This window comes from Ambystoma mexicanum, chromosome 14 (genome assembly GCF_040938575.1).
Source record: "Ambystoma mexicanum isolate Mex_15411 chromosome 14, UKY_AmexF1_1, whole genome shotgun sequence".
Taxonomy (NCBI): domain Eukaryota; kingdom Metazoa; phylum Chordata; class Amphibia; order Caudata; family Ambystomatidae; genus Ambystoma; species Ambystoma mexicanum.
The window spans coordinates 639,722,457-639,738,649 of NC_090940.1; positions in this window are offsets into that span (position 1 = coordinate 639,722,457).

Genomic DNA, 16,193 nt, shown 5'->3' on the forward strand with positions numbered 1-16,193 from the left:
GCCTGAATTGCTTGCCCTAGTTCAACTGTTGCCCTGCTGCCTGAATGACTTGCCCTAGTTCATCAGTTTCCCTGCTGCCTGAATTGCTTGCCCTGCTGCCTGAATGTTTTGCTCTAGTTCAAATGTTGCACCGCTGCCTGAATTGTTTGCCCTAGTTCGACTTTTGCCCCCTGACTGAATTTTCTGCCCTTATTCAATTGTTGCCGCGCTGCCTGAATTTTATGCCGTAGTTCAACTGTTGCTCGGCTGCCTGAATTGCTTGCCCTAGCTCAACTTTGCCCCATTGCCTGAATTGCTTGGCCTAGTTCAACTGTTGCCCGGCTGCCTGAATTGCGTAACCCAGTTCAACTGTTGCCCTGCTGCCAGAATTGTTTGCCCTAGTTCAACTGTTGCCCTGCTGACAGAATTGCTTGCTCTAGCTCAACTTTGCCCAATTGCCTGAATTGCTTGGCCTAGTTCAAATGTTGCCCCGATACCTGAATTGCTTGACCTAGTTCAACTGTTCCCTGCTGCCTGAACTGCTTGACCTCGTTCAACTGTTGCCCCGCTGCCTGAATTGCTTGACCTAGTTCAACTGTTCCCTGCTGCCTGAATTGTTTGCCCTAGTTCAACTGTTGCCCTGCTGCCTGAATTGCTTGCCCTAGTTCAACTGTTGCCCCGTAGCCTGAATTGCTTGCCCTAATTCAACTGTTGTCATGCTGCCTGAATTGCTTGCCCTAGTTCAACTGTTGCCCTGCTGCCAGAATTGTTTGCCCTAGCTCAACTGTTGCCCCGCTGCCTGAATTGCTTGCCCTCGTTAAACTGTTGCCCCGTTGCCTTAATTGCTTGGCCTAGCACAACTGTTGCCCCGTAGCCTGAATTGCTTGCTCTAGTTCAACTGTTGCCCTGCTGCCAGAATTGTTTGCCCTAGTTCATCTGTTGCCCCGCTGCCTGAATTGCTTGCCCTAGTTCAACTGTTGCCCTGCTGCCTGAATTGCTTGCCCTAGTTCATCAGTTTCCCTGCTGCCTGAATTGCTTGCCCTACTGCCGAATTTTATGCCCTAGTTCAACTGTTGCCCCGCTTCCTGGATGGTTTGCCCTAGTTCAACTGTTGCGCCACTGCCTGAATTGCTTCCCTTAGTTCAACTGTTGCCACGCTGCCTGAATTGCTTGCCCTCGTTAAACTGTTGCCCCGTTGCCTTAATTGCTTGGCCTAGCACAACTGTTGCCCCGTAGCCTGAATTGCTTGCTCTAGTTCAACTGCTGCTCTGCTGCCTGAATTATTTGCCCTGGGTCAACTGTTGCCCCGCTGCCTGCATTTCATCCCATAGTTTATCTTTGGCCCCACTGCTGGAATTGTTTTCCCTAGTTCAACAGTTGCCCCACTGCCTGAATTGCTTACCCTAGTTCAACTGTTGCCCCGCTGCCTGAATTTTTTGCCTACGTTCAACTGTTGCCCCACTTCCTGAATGGTTTGCCCTAGTTCAACTGTTGCCCCACTGCCTGATTTGCTTGCCCTAGTTCAACTGTTGCCCTGCTGTCTGAATTGTTTGCCCTAGTTCAACTGTTGCCCTGCTGTCTGAATTTTATGCCCTAGTTCAACTGTTGCTCCGTCGCCTGAATTGTTTGCCATAGTTCAACTGTTGCCCCACAGTCCGAATTGCTTGCCCTAGTTCAATTGTTGCCCACTGCCTGAATTGCTTGCCCTAGTTCAACTGTTGCCTCACTGCCTGAATTGCTTCCCCTAGTTCAACTGTTGCCCTGCTGTCTGAATTGTTTTCCCTAGTTCAACGGTTGCCCCACTGCCTGAATGCTTGCCCTAGTTCAACTGTTGCCCTGCTGTCTGAATTGTTTTCCCTAGTTCAACAGTTGCCCCACTGCCTGAATTGCTTGCCCTAGTTCAACTGTTGCCCCGTTGCCTGAATTTTTTGCCTACGTTCAACTGTTGCCCCACTTCCTGAACCTTTTGCCTACGTTCAACTGTTGCCCCACTTCCTGAATGGTTTGCCCTAGTTCAACTGTTGCCCCGCTGCCTGAACCTTTTGCCTACGTTCAACTGTTGCCCCACTTCCTGAATTGTTTGCCCTAGTTCAACTGTTGCCCGCTGCGTGAAGTGTTTGCCCTAGTTCATCAGTTTCCCCGCTGCCTCAATTGCTTGCTCTACTGCCGAATTTTATGCCCTAGTTCAACTGTTGCCCCGCTTCCTGAATGGTTTGCCCTAGTTTAACTGTTTCTCTGCTGCCTGAATTATTTGCCCTGGTTCAACTGTTGCCCTGCTGTCTGAATTGTTTGCCCTAGTTCAACTGTTGATCCGCTGCCTGAATTTTATGCCCTAGTTCAACTGTTGCCCCGTTTCCTGAATTGTTTGCCCTAGTTCAACTGTTGCCCCACAGTCTGAATTGCTTGCCCTAGTTCAATTGTTGCCCACAGCCTGAATTGCTTGCCCTAGTTCAACTGTTGCCCCGCTGCCTGAATTGCTTCCCCTAGTTCAACTGTTGCCCCACTTCCTGAATCGTTTGCCCTAGTTCAACTGTTGCCCCACAGCCTGAATTGCTTGCCTTAGTTCAACTGTTGCCCTGCTGCCTGAATTGTTTGCCCAAGTTCAACTTTTGCCCCCTGAGTGAATTGTTTGCCCTAGTTCAACTGTTGCCCTGCTGCCAGAATTGTTTGCCCTAGTTCAACTGTTGCTCTGCTGCCTGAATTGCTTGCCCTAGCTCAACTGTTGCCCCGTTGCCTGAATTGCTTGGCATAGTTCAACTGTTGCCAATCTGCCTGAATTTTATTCCCTAGTTCAACTGTTGCCCTGCTGCCAGAATTGTTTGCCCTAGTTAAACTGTTGCCCCACAGTCTGAATTGCTTGCCTTAGTTCAACTGTTGCCCCGATGCCAGAATTGTTTGCCCTATTTCAACTGTTGCCCGCTGCCTGAATTGATTGGCCTAGTTCAACTGTTGCCCCGATGCCAGAATTGTTTGCCCTATTTCAACTGTTGCCCGCTGCCTGAATTGCTTGCCCTCGTTCAACTGTTGCCCCCTTGCCTGAATTGCTTGCCCTAGCCCAACTGTTGCCCCGTTGCCTGAATTGCTTGACTTAGTTCAGCTGTTGCCCTGCTACCAGAATTGTTTGGCCTCATTCAATTGTTGCCCCGTTGCCTAAATTGCTTGCCCTCATTCAACTGTTGCCCCGTTGCCTGAATTGCTTGCCCTCGCTCAACTGTTGCCCGTTTGCCTGAATTGCTTGCCCTAATACAACTGTTGCCCCGCTGCCTGAATTGCTTGCCCTAGTTCAACTGTTGCACTGCTGCCAGAATTGTTTGCCCTAGTTCAACTGTTGCCCCACTGCCTGAATTGCTTGCCCTCGTTCAACTGTTACCCTGTTGCCTTAATTGCTTGCCCTAGCACAACTGTTGCCCCGTAGCGTAAATTGCTTGCCCTAGTTCAACTGTTGCCCTGCTGCCTGAATTGCTTGCCCTAGTTCAACTGTTGCCCTGCTGCCTGAATTGCTTGCCCTAGTGCATCAGTTTCCCTGCTGCCTGATTTGCTTGCCCTGCTGCCTGAATGTTTTGCCCTAGTTCAACTGTTACCCCGCTTCCTGAAGTATTTGCTCTAGTTCAAATGTTGCCCCGCTGCCTGAATTGTTTGCCCTAGTTCGACTTTTGCCCCTGACTGAATTGTTTGCCCTAATTCAACTGTTACCACGCTGCCTGAATTTTATGCCGTAGTTCAACTGTTGCTCGCCTGCCTGAATTGCTTGCCCTAGCTCAACTTTGCCCCATTGCCTGAATTACTTGCCCTAGTTCAACTGTTGCCCTGCTGCCTGAACTGCTTGACCTCGTTCAACTTTTGCCCCGCTGCCTGAATTGCTTGACCTAGTTCAACTGTTGCCCGGCAGCCAGAATTGTTTGCCCTAGTTCAACTGTTGCCCTGCTGCCAGAATTGTTTGCCCTAGTTCAACTGTTGCCCCGCTGCCTGAATTGCTTGCCCTAGTTCAACTGTTGCCCTGCTGCCACAATTGTTTGCCCTAGCTCAACTGTTGCCCCGCTGCCTGAATTGCTTGCCCTCATTAAACTGCTGCCTTAATTGCTTGCCCTAGCACAACTGCTGCCCCGTAGCCTGAATTGCTTGCGCTAGTTCAACTGTTGCCCTTCAGCCTGAATTGCTTGCCTTAGTTCAACTGTTGCCCTGCTGTCTGAATTTTATGCCGTAGTTCAACTGTTGCTCGGCTGCCTGAATTGCTTGCCCTAGCTCAAGTTTGCCCCATTGCCTGAATTGCTTAGCCTAGTTGAACTGTTGCTCCGCTGCCTGAACTGCTTGACCTCGTTCAACTGTTGCCCTGCTGCCAGAATTCTTTGCCCTAGTTCAACTGTTGCCCTGCTGCCTGAATTTTATGCCATAGTTCAACTGTTGCTCGGCTGCTAGAATTGCTTGCCCTAGCTCAACTTTGCCCCATTGCCTGAATTACTTGCCCTAGTTCAACTGTTGCCCCTCTACCTGAATTGCGTGACCTAGTTCAACTGTTGCCCTGCTGCCTGAACTGCTTGACCTCGTTCAACTTTTGCCCCGCTGCCTGAATTGCTTGACCTAGTTCAACTGTTGCCCGGCAGCCAGAATTGTTTGCCCTAGTTCAACTGTTGCCCTGCTGCCAGAATTGTTTGCCCTAGTTCAACTGTTGCCCCGCTGCCTGAATTGCTTGCCCTAGTTCAACTGTTGCCCTGCTGCCACAATTGTGTGCCCTAGCTCAACTGTTGCCCCGCTGCCTGAATTGCTTGCCCTCATTAAACTGCTGCCTTAATTGCTTGCCCTAGCACAACTGCTGCCCCGTAGCCTGAATTGCTTGCGCTAGTTCAACTGCTGCCCTTCAGCCTGAATTGCTTGCCTAAGTTCAACTGTTGCCCTGCTGTCTGAATTTTATGCCGTAGTTCAACTGTTGCTCGGCTGCCTGAATTGCTTGCCCTAGCTCAACTTTGCCCCATTGCCTGAATTGCTTAGCCTAGTTGAACTGTTGCCCCGCTGCCTGAATTGGTTGACCTCGTTCAACTGTTGCCCTGCTGCCAGAATTGTTTGCTCTAGTACAACTGTTGCCCTGCTGCCAGAATTGCTTGCCCTAGCTCAACTTTGGCCCATTGCCTGAATTGCTTGGCCTAGTTCAACTGTTGACCCGCTGCCTGAATTGCTTTACCTAGTTCAACTGTTGCTCTGCTGCCTGAACTGCTTGCCTCGTTCAACTGTTGCCCCGCTGCCTGAATTGCTTTACATACTTCAACTGTTGCCCTGAATTGCTTGCCCTAGTTCAACTGTTGCCCTGCTGCCAGAATTGTTTGCCCTAGTTCAACTGTTGCCCCACTGCCTGAATTGCTTGCCCTAGTTCAACTGTTGCCCTGCTGCCGGAATTGTTTGCCCTAGTTCATCTATTGCCGCGCTGCCTGAATTGCTTGCCCTAGTTCATCTGTTTCCCCGCTGCCTGAATTGCTTGCCCTACTGCCTGAATTTTATGCCCTAGTTCATCTGTTGCCCCGCTTCCTGAATGGTTTGCCCTAGTTCAACTGTTGCTCTGCTGCCTGAATAATTTGCCCTGGTTCAACTGTTGCCCCGCTGCCTGCATTTCATCCCATAGTTCATCTTTTGCCCCACTGTTGGAATTGCTTGCCCTAGTTCAACTGTTGCCCTGTTGTCTGAATTGTTTTTCCTAGTTCAACAGTTCCCCCACTGCCTGAACTGCTTGCCCTAGGTCAACTGTTGCCCCGCTGCCTGAATTTTTTGCCTACGTTCAACTGATGCCCCACTTCCTGAATGGTTTGCCCTAGTTCAACTTTTTCCCTGCTGTCTGAATTGTTTGCCCTAGTTCAACTGTTGCCCCACAGCCTGAATTGCTTACCCTAGTTCAACTGTTGCCCTACTGCCTGAATTGCCTGCCCTAGCACAACTGTTGCCCTGCTGTCAGAATTGTTTGCCCTAGCTCAACTGTTGATCCGCTGCCTGAATTTTGTGCCCTAGTTCAACTGTTGCCCCGTTTCCTGAATGGTTTGCCCTAGTTCAACTGTTGCCCTGCTCCCTGAATTGCTTGCCCTCATTAAACTGTTGCCCTGTTGCCTTAATTGCTTGCCCTAGCACAACTGTTGCCCCATAGCCTGAATTGCTTGCTCTAGTTCAACTGTTGCCCTTCAGCCTGAATTGCTTGCCCTAGTTCAACTGTTGCCCTGCTGCCTGAATTTTTTGCCGTAGTTCAACTGTTGCTCGGCTGCCTGAATTGCTTGCCTTAGCTCAACTTTGCCCCATTGCCTGAATTGCTTAGCCTAGTTCAACTTTTGCCCCGCTGCCTGAATTGCTTGACCTAGTTCAACTGTTGCCCTGCTGCCAGAATTGTTTGCCCTAGTTCAACTGTTGCCCTACTGCCAGAATTGCTTGCTCTAGCTCAACTTTGCCCCATTGCATGAATTGCTTGGCCTAGTTCAACTGTTGCCCCGCTGCCTGAATTGCTTGACCTAGTTCAACTGTTGCTCTGCTGCCTGAACTGCTTGCCCTCGTTCAACTGTTGCCCTGCTGCCTGAATTGCTTTACATACTTCAACTGTTGCCCTGCTGCCTGAATTGTTTGCCCTAGTTCAACTGTTGCCCTGCTGCCAGAATTGTTTGCCCTAGTTCAACCGTTGCCTCGCTGCCTGAATTGCTTGCCCTAGTTCAACTGTTGCCCTGCTGCCGGAATTGCTTGCCCTAGTTCATCTGTTGCCCCGCTGCCTGAATTGCTTGCCCTAGTTCATCTGTTTCCCCGGTGCCTAAATTGCTTGCCGTACTGCCTGAATTTTATGCCCTAGTTCAACTGTTGCCCCGCTTCCTGAATGGTTTGCCCTAGTTCAACTGTTGCTCTGCTGCCTGAATTATTTGCCCTGGTTCAACTGTTGCCCCGCTGCCTGCATTTCATCCCATAGTTCATCTTTTGCCCCACTGCTGGAATTGCTTGCCCTAGCTCAAATGTTGCCCTGCTTTCTGAATTGTTTTCCCTAGTTCAACAGTTGCCCCACTGCCTGAATGGTTTTCCCTAGTTCAACTGTTGCCCTGCTGTCTGAATTGTTTGCCCTAGTTCAACTGTTGCCCCACAGCCTGAATTGCTTGCCCTAGTTCAACTGTTGCCCTACTACCTGAATTGCTTGCCCTAGTTCAACTGTTGCCCTGCTGTCTGAATTGTTTGCCCTAGTTCAACTGTTGATCCGCTGTCTGAATTTTATGCCCTAGTTCAACTGTTGCCCCGTTTCCTGAATGGTTTGCCCTTGTTCAACTGTTGCCCTGCTGCCTGAATTGCTTGCCCTAGTTCAACTGTTGCCCGCTGCCTGAATTGTTTGCCATAGTTCAGCTGTTGCCCGCTGCCTGAATTGTTTGCCCTAGTTCAACTGTTGCCCCACAGTCTGAATTGCTTGCCCTAGTTCAATTGTTGCCCCACTGTCTGAATTGCATGCCCTCGTTCAAAGTTGCCACGCTGCCTGAATTGCTTGCCCTAGTTCAACGGTTGCCCCACTGCCTGAATTGCTTGCCCTAGTTCAACTGTTGCCTTTATGTCTGAATTGCTTGCCCTAGTTCAACTGTTGCCCTGCTGTCTGAATTGTTTGCCCTAGTTCAACTGTTGATCCGCTGCCTGAATTTTATGCCCTAGTTCAACTGTTGCCCCGTTTCCTGAATGGTTTGCCCTAGTTCAACTGTTGCCCCGCTGCCTGAATTGTTTGCCCTTGTTTAAGTGTTGCCCCGTTGCCTGAATATCTTGCCCTAGCTCAACTGTTGCCCCGTTGCCTGAATTGCTTGCCCTAGTTCAACTGTTGCCTCACTGCCTGAATTGCTTCCCCTAGTTCAATTGTTGCCCGCTGCCTGAACTGTTTGCCCTAGTTCAAATGTTGCCCCGCTGTCTGAATTGTTTGCCCTCGTTCAAGTGTTGCCCCGTTGCCTGAATATCTTGCCCTAGCTCAACTGTTGCCCAGTTGCCTGAATTGCTTGCCCTAGTTCAACTGTTGCCCTGCTGCCTGAATTGTTTGCCCTAGTTCAACTGTTGCCCCACAGTCTGAATTGCTTGCCCTAGTTCAATTGTTGCCCAGTGCCTTAATTGCTTGCCCTAGTTCAACTGTTGCCTCACTGCCTGAATTGCTTCCCCTAGTTCAATTGTTGCCCGCTGCCTGAACTGTTTGCCCTAGTTCAAATGTTGCCCCGCTGTCTGAATTGTTTGCCCTCGTTCAAGTGTTGCCCCGTTGCCTGAATATCTTGCCCTAGCTCAACTGTTGGCCAGTTGCCTGAATTGCTTGCCCTAGTTCAACTGTTGCCCTGCTGCCAGAATTGTTTTCTCTCGTTCAATTGTTGCCCCGCTGCCTGAATTGCTTGCCCTCGTTTAACTGTTGCCCCGTTGCCTGAATTCCTTGTCCTAACTCAACTGTTGCCCCACAGTCTGAATTGCTTGCCCTAGTTCAATTGTTGCCCACTGCCTGAATTGCTTGCCCTAGTTCAACTGTTGCCTCACTGCCTGAATTGTTTCCCCTAGTTCAATTGTTGCCCACTGCCTGAACTATTTGCCCTAGTTCAAGTGTTGCCCCACTGCCTGAATTGCTTGCCCTCGTTCAACTGTTGCCACGGTGCCTGAATTGCTTGCCCTAGTTTAACGGTTGCCCCACTGCCAGAATTGTTTTCCCTAGTTCAACTGTTGCCCCGCTGCCTGAATTGTTTGCCCTCGTTCAAGTGTTGCCCCATTGCCTGAATATCTTGCCCTAGCTCAACTGTAGCCCCGTTGCCTGAATTGCTTGCCCTAGTTCAACTCTTGGCCCTCTGCCTGAATTGTTTGCCCTAGTTCAACTGTTTCCCTGCTGCCAGAATTGTTTTCTCTCGTTCAATTGTTGCCCCGCTGCCTGAATTGCTTGCCCTCGTTTAACTGTTGCCCCGTTGCCTGAATTCCTTGTCCTAACTCAACTGTTGTCCCATCGCCTGAATTGCTTGCTCTAGTTCAACTGTTGTCCCACTGCCTGAATTGCTTGCCCTAGTTCAACTATTGCCCTGCTGCCAGAATTGTTTGCCCTAGTTCAACTCTTGCCCCCCTCCTTGAATTGCTTGCCCTCATTCAACTGTTGCCCCGTTGCCTAAATTACTTGTCCTAGCACAACTGTTGGCCCGTAACCTGAATCGCTTTCCCTAGTTCAACTGTTGCTCTGCTGCCTGAATTGCTTGCCCTAGTTCCACTGTTGCCCTGCTGTCAGAATTGTTTGCCCTAGTTCAACTGTTACCCCACTGCCAGAATTGTTTGCCCTAGTTCAACTGTTGCCCTGCTGCCGGAATTGTTTGCCCTAGTTCATCTGTTGCCCCGCTGCCTGAATTTATTGCCCTAGTTCATCTGTTTCCCCGCTGCCTGAATTGCTTGCCCTGCTGCCTGAATTTTATGCCCTAGTTCAACTGTTGCCCCGCTTCCTGAATGATTTGCCCTAGTTCAACTGTTGTTCTACTGCCTGAACTGCTTGCCCTAGTTCAACTGTTGCCCTGCTGTCTGAATTGCTTGCCCTAGTTCAACTGTTGCCTCGCTGCCTGAATTTTTTGCCTCTGTTCAACTGTTGCCCCACTTCCTGAATGATTTGCACTAGTTCAACTGTTGCCCGCTGCCTGAGTCGCGTGCTCCTGTTCAACTGTTGCCCCACTGGCTGAACTGTTTGCTCTAGTTCAACTGTTGCCCCACTGCCTGAACTGCTTGCTGCCTGAACTGTTCAACTGTTGCCTCGCTGCCTGAATTTTTTGCCTATGTTCAACTGTTGCCCCACTTCCTGAATGGTTTGCTCTAGTTCAACTGTTTCCCTGCTGTCTGAATTGTTTACCCTAGTTCAACTGTTGCCCCACCGCCTGAATTGCTTGCCTTGGTTCAACTGTTGCCTAATGCCTGAACTGTTTGCCCTAGTTCAACTGTTGCCCCGCTGCCTGAATTGTTTGCCCTAGTTCAACTGTTGCCCCGCTGCCTGAATTGCTTGCCCTCGTTCAAATGTTTCCCCGCTGCCTGAATTGCTTGCTCCGGTTCACCTGTTGCCCTGCTGTCTGAATTGTTTGCCCTAGTTCAGCTGTTGCCCCGCTGCCTGAATTGCTTGCCCTCGTTCAAATGTTGCCCCGCTGCCTGAATTGCTTGCTGTAGTTCAACTGTTGCCCTGCTGCCTGAATGGCTTGCCCTAGTTCGTCTATTGCCCCGCTGCATGAATTGCTTGCTCCGGTTCAGCTGTTGCCCCACTGCCTGAATTGCTTGCCCTAGTTCGTCTGTTGCCCCGCTGCCTGAATTTTTTGCCTATGTTCAACTGGTGCCCCACTTCCTGAATGGTTTGCCCTAGTTCAACTGTTGCTCTGCTGCCTGAATTGCTTGCCCTTTTCAACTGTTGCCCTGCTGCCTGAATTGCTTGCCCTAGTTAGTCTGTTGCCCCGCTGCCTGAATTGCTTGCTTCGGTTCAACTGTTGCCCTGGTGCCTGAATTATTTGCTCTAGTTCTACTGTTACCCCACTGCCTGAAATGTTTGCCCTAGTTCAGATGTTTCCCCCTGCCTGAAACAGTTTCCCCACTGCCTGAATTGCTTGCCCTATTTGAACTGTTGACCTGCTGTCTGAATTGTTTGCCCTAGTTCAACTGTTGTCCCGCTGCCTGAATTTTTGCCCTAGTTCAACTGTTGCCCCGCTGCCTGATTGCTTGCCCTAGTTCAACTGTTGCCCCGCTGCCTGATTTGCTTGCCCTAGTTTGTCTGTTGCCCCGCTGCCTGAATTGCTTGCTTCGGTTCAACTGTTGCCCTGGTGCCTGAATTATTTGCCCTAGTTCTACTGTTACCCCACTGCCTGAAATGTTTGCCCTAGTTCAGATGTTTCCCCCTGCCTGAAACTGTTGCCCCGCTGCCTGAATTGCTTGCCCTAGTTCAATTGTTGCCCACTGCCTGAATTGCTTGCCCTAGTTCAAATGTTGCCCCACTGCCTGAATTGCTTGCCCTCGTTCAACCCTTGCCACGGTGCCTGAATTGCTTGCCCTAGTTTAACGGTTGCCCCACTGCCAGAATTGTTTTCCCTAGTTCAACTGTTGCCCCGCTGCCTGAATTGTTTGCCCTCGTTCAAGTGTTGACCCGTTGCCTGAATATCTTGCCCTAGCTCAACTGTTGCCCCTCTGCCTGAATTGCTTGCCCTCATTTAACTGTTGCCCCGTTGCCTGAATTCCTTGTCCTAACTCAACTGTTGTCCCGTCGCCTGAATTGCTTGCCCTAGTTCAACTGTTGCCCTGCTGCCAGAATTGTTTGCCCTAGTTCAACTGTTTCCCCCTCTGCCTGAATTGCTTGTCCTCATTCAACTGTTGCCCCGTTGCCTTAATTACTTGTCCTAGCACAACTGTTAGCCCGTAAACTGAATCGCTTGCCCTAGTTCCACTGTTGCCCTGCTGTCAGAATTGTTTGCCCTAGTTCAACTGTTACCCCACTGCCAGAATTGTTTGCCCTAGTTCAACTGTTGCCCTGCTGCCGGAATTGTTTGCCCTAGTTCATCTGTTGCCCCACTGCCTGAATTGTTTGCCCTAGTTTGACTTTTGCCCCCTGACTAAATTGTTTGCCCTAGTTCAACTGTTGCCCCGCTTCCTGAATGATTTGCCCTAGTTCAACTGTTGCCCCACTGCCTGCATTTCTTGCCCTAGTTCAACTGTTGCCCCACTGCCTGAACTGCTTGCCCTAGTTCAACTGTTGCCCTGCTGTCTGCATTGTTTGCCCTAGTTCAACTGTTGCCCCACTGTCTGAATTGCTTGCCCTAGTTCAACTGTTGCCTCGCTGCCTGAATTTTTTGCCTCTGTTCAACTGTTGCCCCACTTCCTGAATGGTTTGCACTAGTTCAACTGTTGCCCTGCTGTCTGAATTGCTTGCCCTAGTTCAACTGTTGCCCGCTGCCTGAACTGTTTGCTCTAGTTCAACTGTTGCCCCACTGCCTGAACTGCTTGCTGCCTGAACTGTTCACCTGTTGCCCTGCTGTCTGAATTGTTTGCCCTAGTTCAGCTGTTACCCCACTGCCTGAATTGCTTGCCCTAGTTCAGCTGTTGCCTCGCTGCCTGAATGTTTTGCATATGTTCAACTGTTGCCCCACTTCCTGAATGGTTTGCTCTAGTTCAACTGTTGCCTGCTTCCTGAACTGTTTTCCCTAGTTCAACTGTTGCCCCGCTGCCTGAATTGTTTGCCCTAGTTCAACTGTTGCCCCGCTGCCTGAATTGCTTGCCCTAGTTCGTCTGTTTCCCCGCTGCCTGAATTGCTTGCTCCGGTTCAACTGTTGCCCCACTGCCTGAATGGTTTGCCCTAGTTCAACTGTTGCCCTGCTGTCTGAATTGTTTGCCCTAGTTCAACTGTTGCGCCACTGCCTGAATTGCTTCCCTTAGTTCAACTGTTGCCACGCTGCCTGAACTGTTTGCTCTTGTTCAACTGTTGCCCCGCCAACTGTTGCCCCGCTGCCTGAATTGCTTGCCCTCGTTCAACTGTTGCCCCGCTGCCTGAATTGCTTGCCCTCGTTCAAATGTTGCCCCGCTGCCTGAATTGCTTGCCCTAGTTCAACTGTTGCCCTGCTGCCTGAATTGCTTGCCCTAGTTTGTCTGTTGCCCCGCTGCCTGAATTGCTTGCTTCGGTTCAACTGTTGCCCTGGTGCCTGAATTATTTGCCCTAGTTCTACTGTTACCCCACTGCCTGAAATGTTTGCCTTAGTTCAATGTTTCCCCCTGCCTGAAACTGTTGCCCCACTGCCTGAATGGTTTGCCCTAGTTCAACTGTTGCCCCGCTGCCTGAAAATGTTGCCTCGCTGCCTGAATTTTTTCCCCTAATTTAACTGTTGCCTCGCTGCCTGAATGGTTTGTCCTAGTTCAACTGTTGCCCTGCTGCCTGAATTGTTTGCCCTAGTTCAAATGTTGCCCTGCTGCCTCAATTGCTTACTCTAGTTCAACTGTTACCCCGCTGCCTGAAGTTTTTGCTGTTGTTCAAATGTTGCCCCCTGCCTGAATTGCTTGCCCTAGTTCAAATGTTGCCCGCAGCCTGAATTGCTTGCCCTAGTTCAACTTGTGCCCTGCTGCCTGAATGGTTTTCCTTAGTTCAACTGTTGCCATGCTGCCTGAATTTCTTGCCCTAGTTCAACTGTTGCCCTGCTGCCAGAATTGTTTGCTCTAGTTCAACTGTTGCCCCGCTGCCTGAATTGCTTGCCCTCCTTCAACTGTTGCCCCGCTGCTGGAATTTCTTTCCCTAGTTCAACAGTTGCCCTGCTGCCTGAATTGCTTGTCCTCGTTCAACTGTTTCCCCGCTACCAGAATTGCTTGCCCTAGTTCAACTGTTGCCCCGCTGCACTGTCCATTGGATTTTGGCTTCTTCTCCTTCAACTGTTCCCATTATTGTTAGAAGATCTATTCTTGAAAAATCTTTTGATCTGGATATCCTTGAGATGAGGGAAATTCCTCCCGAGGCATTTTTTATCTCTGAGTCCTCTCTGGTGGTCACTTTGACAAGGGAGATTACTCTGGTTATCTCCTTGGTTCTTCCTTTCTTCAACACTGGTACAGTGATGAGGGAGATTACTCTTGACGTATTTCTTACTCTCTGTATCTTCCCTACAACCACTGTGACAAGGGAGGTCAACTCTGATGCAACTTCCACTCTGTGTTTCTGTGGTAATTACTGTGACGAGCGAGAGTACGCCCGATGCTCTCTTGATTTTCAGACCTTTGGATATCACTACTTGGATGAGTGAGATTATTCCTGAGGTTTTCTTGACTCTTGGTTCTTTGGATGACACCACTGTGAGGATGAAGATTTCTCCCGAGGCCTTCTTGACTCTTGATTCGCTGTGTATTACTAGTGTGATGATGGAGATTACTCCTGGGGCTTTCTAGACTCTTGATTCTCTTGATGTCACCACTGTGACAAGGGAGATTACTCACAAGGCTTTCTTGACTCTTAGATCTTTGGATATCACTACTGTGATGAGGGTGTTTACTCCCAAGGCTTTCTTGACACTTGGATCTTTGGGTATCACTACTGTTATGAGGGAGATTACTCCCAAGGCTTTCTTGACTCTTTGGTCTTCCCGGACCTCACCCTGGTTTCCTGCAGTTCCATTACCTTGAACTTGTTTGTCTAAGAAACGCGTGTCTTGCTCTTCCCGGGGTCACGGGAAGTTTGCTATTCGCTGAACGCTTCTTTCTGTTTCGCCTGCATAGTACTGCAAAGGCCTCGGGCTGGCGGTCTTGGCGTTGTTGTCGGACCGAATGGTCCACCTCCCAAAGGTCACGCCACCACCTCGACTGCCCCAGCACTGGAGTGAGCTGGCTCTCTGCTGAGTCACGTGATGTCTCTGCGACTTCCACTCTTCTGCGTTGTCTCTTCCGAGGACCAACTTCTCTGCACAGATGACAGGTTCACAGGTTTGAACTTCTCGGGCTTTGCTGGCTCCTTGATGGCTTTCCTTTTCTTTCGGTCCTCCTTCTGTTTTTCTCTCTCCTAGCTGTGCCCATTCAGCCCAGCTAGGAGAGAGAAAAACAGTAGTCGTAGTCTTTTGGTTGTTTCCATGAGGTACTCTTCATGCTTCCTCACGGCCACCTATTCCCAAAACTTTTAGAAAAAGGTATGCCATCATTCTTCTTCGTCTCAGTGGTGTCAAGTCTCAAAGAAGGAAGGGCGGGAATGTGACAGTAACACACCGTAGTACTTCCAGTAGCACTATCTGCAGACTTTAGGGTTTTTATGGGTGCAAAGGCAATAGGGTTAGGGAGTTCCTTCATGGAACGGGAGTCCTTATGCCCATGAGGGGAGTCTCTCCCTGTGAGGTCCCACTTTACACTGCCCCTAGGGGAATTATTGGGTAGCTGCCTCACATCCCGAGCCTAACAGGCAAGGGCTTCCCCCTGGGGAGAAGTGACGAGAACCTGTGAATCGTCACCACAGCCATTACCCGGGTATTTCCGAACTGCACAAATCAAAACAGCAGCAAAGCTTTCTTGCATTCTCCTACTCTCCCACTAACCCAACCCATTGCCCCTCTTTCAGATCTACCAGAGCACCTGGAAACCGTGCAAATGGCAGTGGTTTGCCGTATAAACCCCAGGACCTTAACATGTTAATGCAACTATGCCATGTTAAAGGTCAGACACACTTATCTCGGTAACTATCAGCGGCGCCTGGACCCTTGATGCCTCAGTGCCTATGTCCACTTAGATGCAGTTTTTGGAAGACAGGTGTATGATACTGGTAATTGTAAATATTTAGGAGACATTGAGACCCGAGTACCTTAACTATCACGCATAGCCTGTCCCATACCGGATTCAAAAGGGGAGATTTGACAAAAAGCTACTCAATATCTCAGAGTCTCGGCTGCTACCTTATTACTTTGGAGACATATCCTATACCACTGGGAGAGAGCCAGGCTCGACAGTGGGTGAAGGGAGAACATATCTCAACATGTGCACGTACAGGGCGCCAGATGGAGCTGAGCGTGGCAATTAGAAAAATCTTGTAGGCAACATTTTATAAAACCCTCTGGACATAGTTAAATATTCCAGCATTAAATTAGACGTGGCCGACTAAATATACGACTTTCGACGAATCCACATCTGTCCCAAGACCTGTCAGTTTGCACATCTTTAATTTGTCTAACAGCTTTAATAAAATAGTGACATAGGGGAAAATCATTTACATGCATATGTAAGAAGGAGAGCGCTCACGTTATCTGTCATTCCCGCTCATCAGATGGTATCTTGATGGCAGCAGTATGTTTTTTTCTATTGCACCCCAGTTATTTCATAATTTATCCGTTCTGGGTCCAGGTAAAGCAATGGAAGGTCTAAGTTCTGGTGGAAAGCAAATAGCTCAGATTCTGAATGATTCAGAAGAGAAGGGCAGTTAAGGTTCTGTTTGTCTGAAAAATAAGTTTTGCTGTGCCGAGATAATAAACGGTGCAGTCAGTCTGGGCTTCCTGCCATTATCTGCACTATCAGAAACAAAGCTGTGATTTCCAAGGCAAAGGACAATGACATTCGTATCAATTTGGTCAGAACGCTAGGATCTTGGCATGTGCTTACCACTTGGCTCTCCACTTCTTGTTAATCCTTCTAGGGGAATTTAAATTAAGGTAGATCCCTCATCGGATCGAAAATGACACTGTTTGTTTTTTTATTATCTAAGCAGTCCCCTCTCTCAAGAGGATGCATGTCTATTTCGCAAAGGATATCCCATATACAAATCC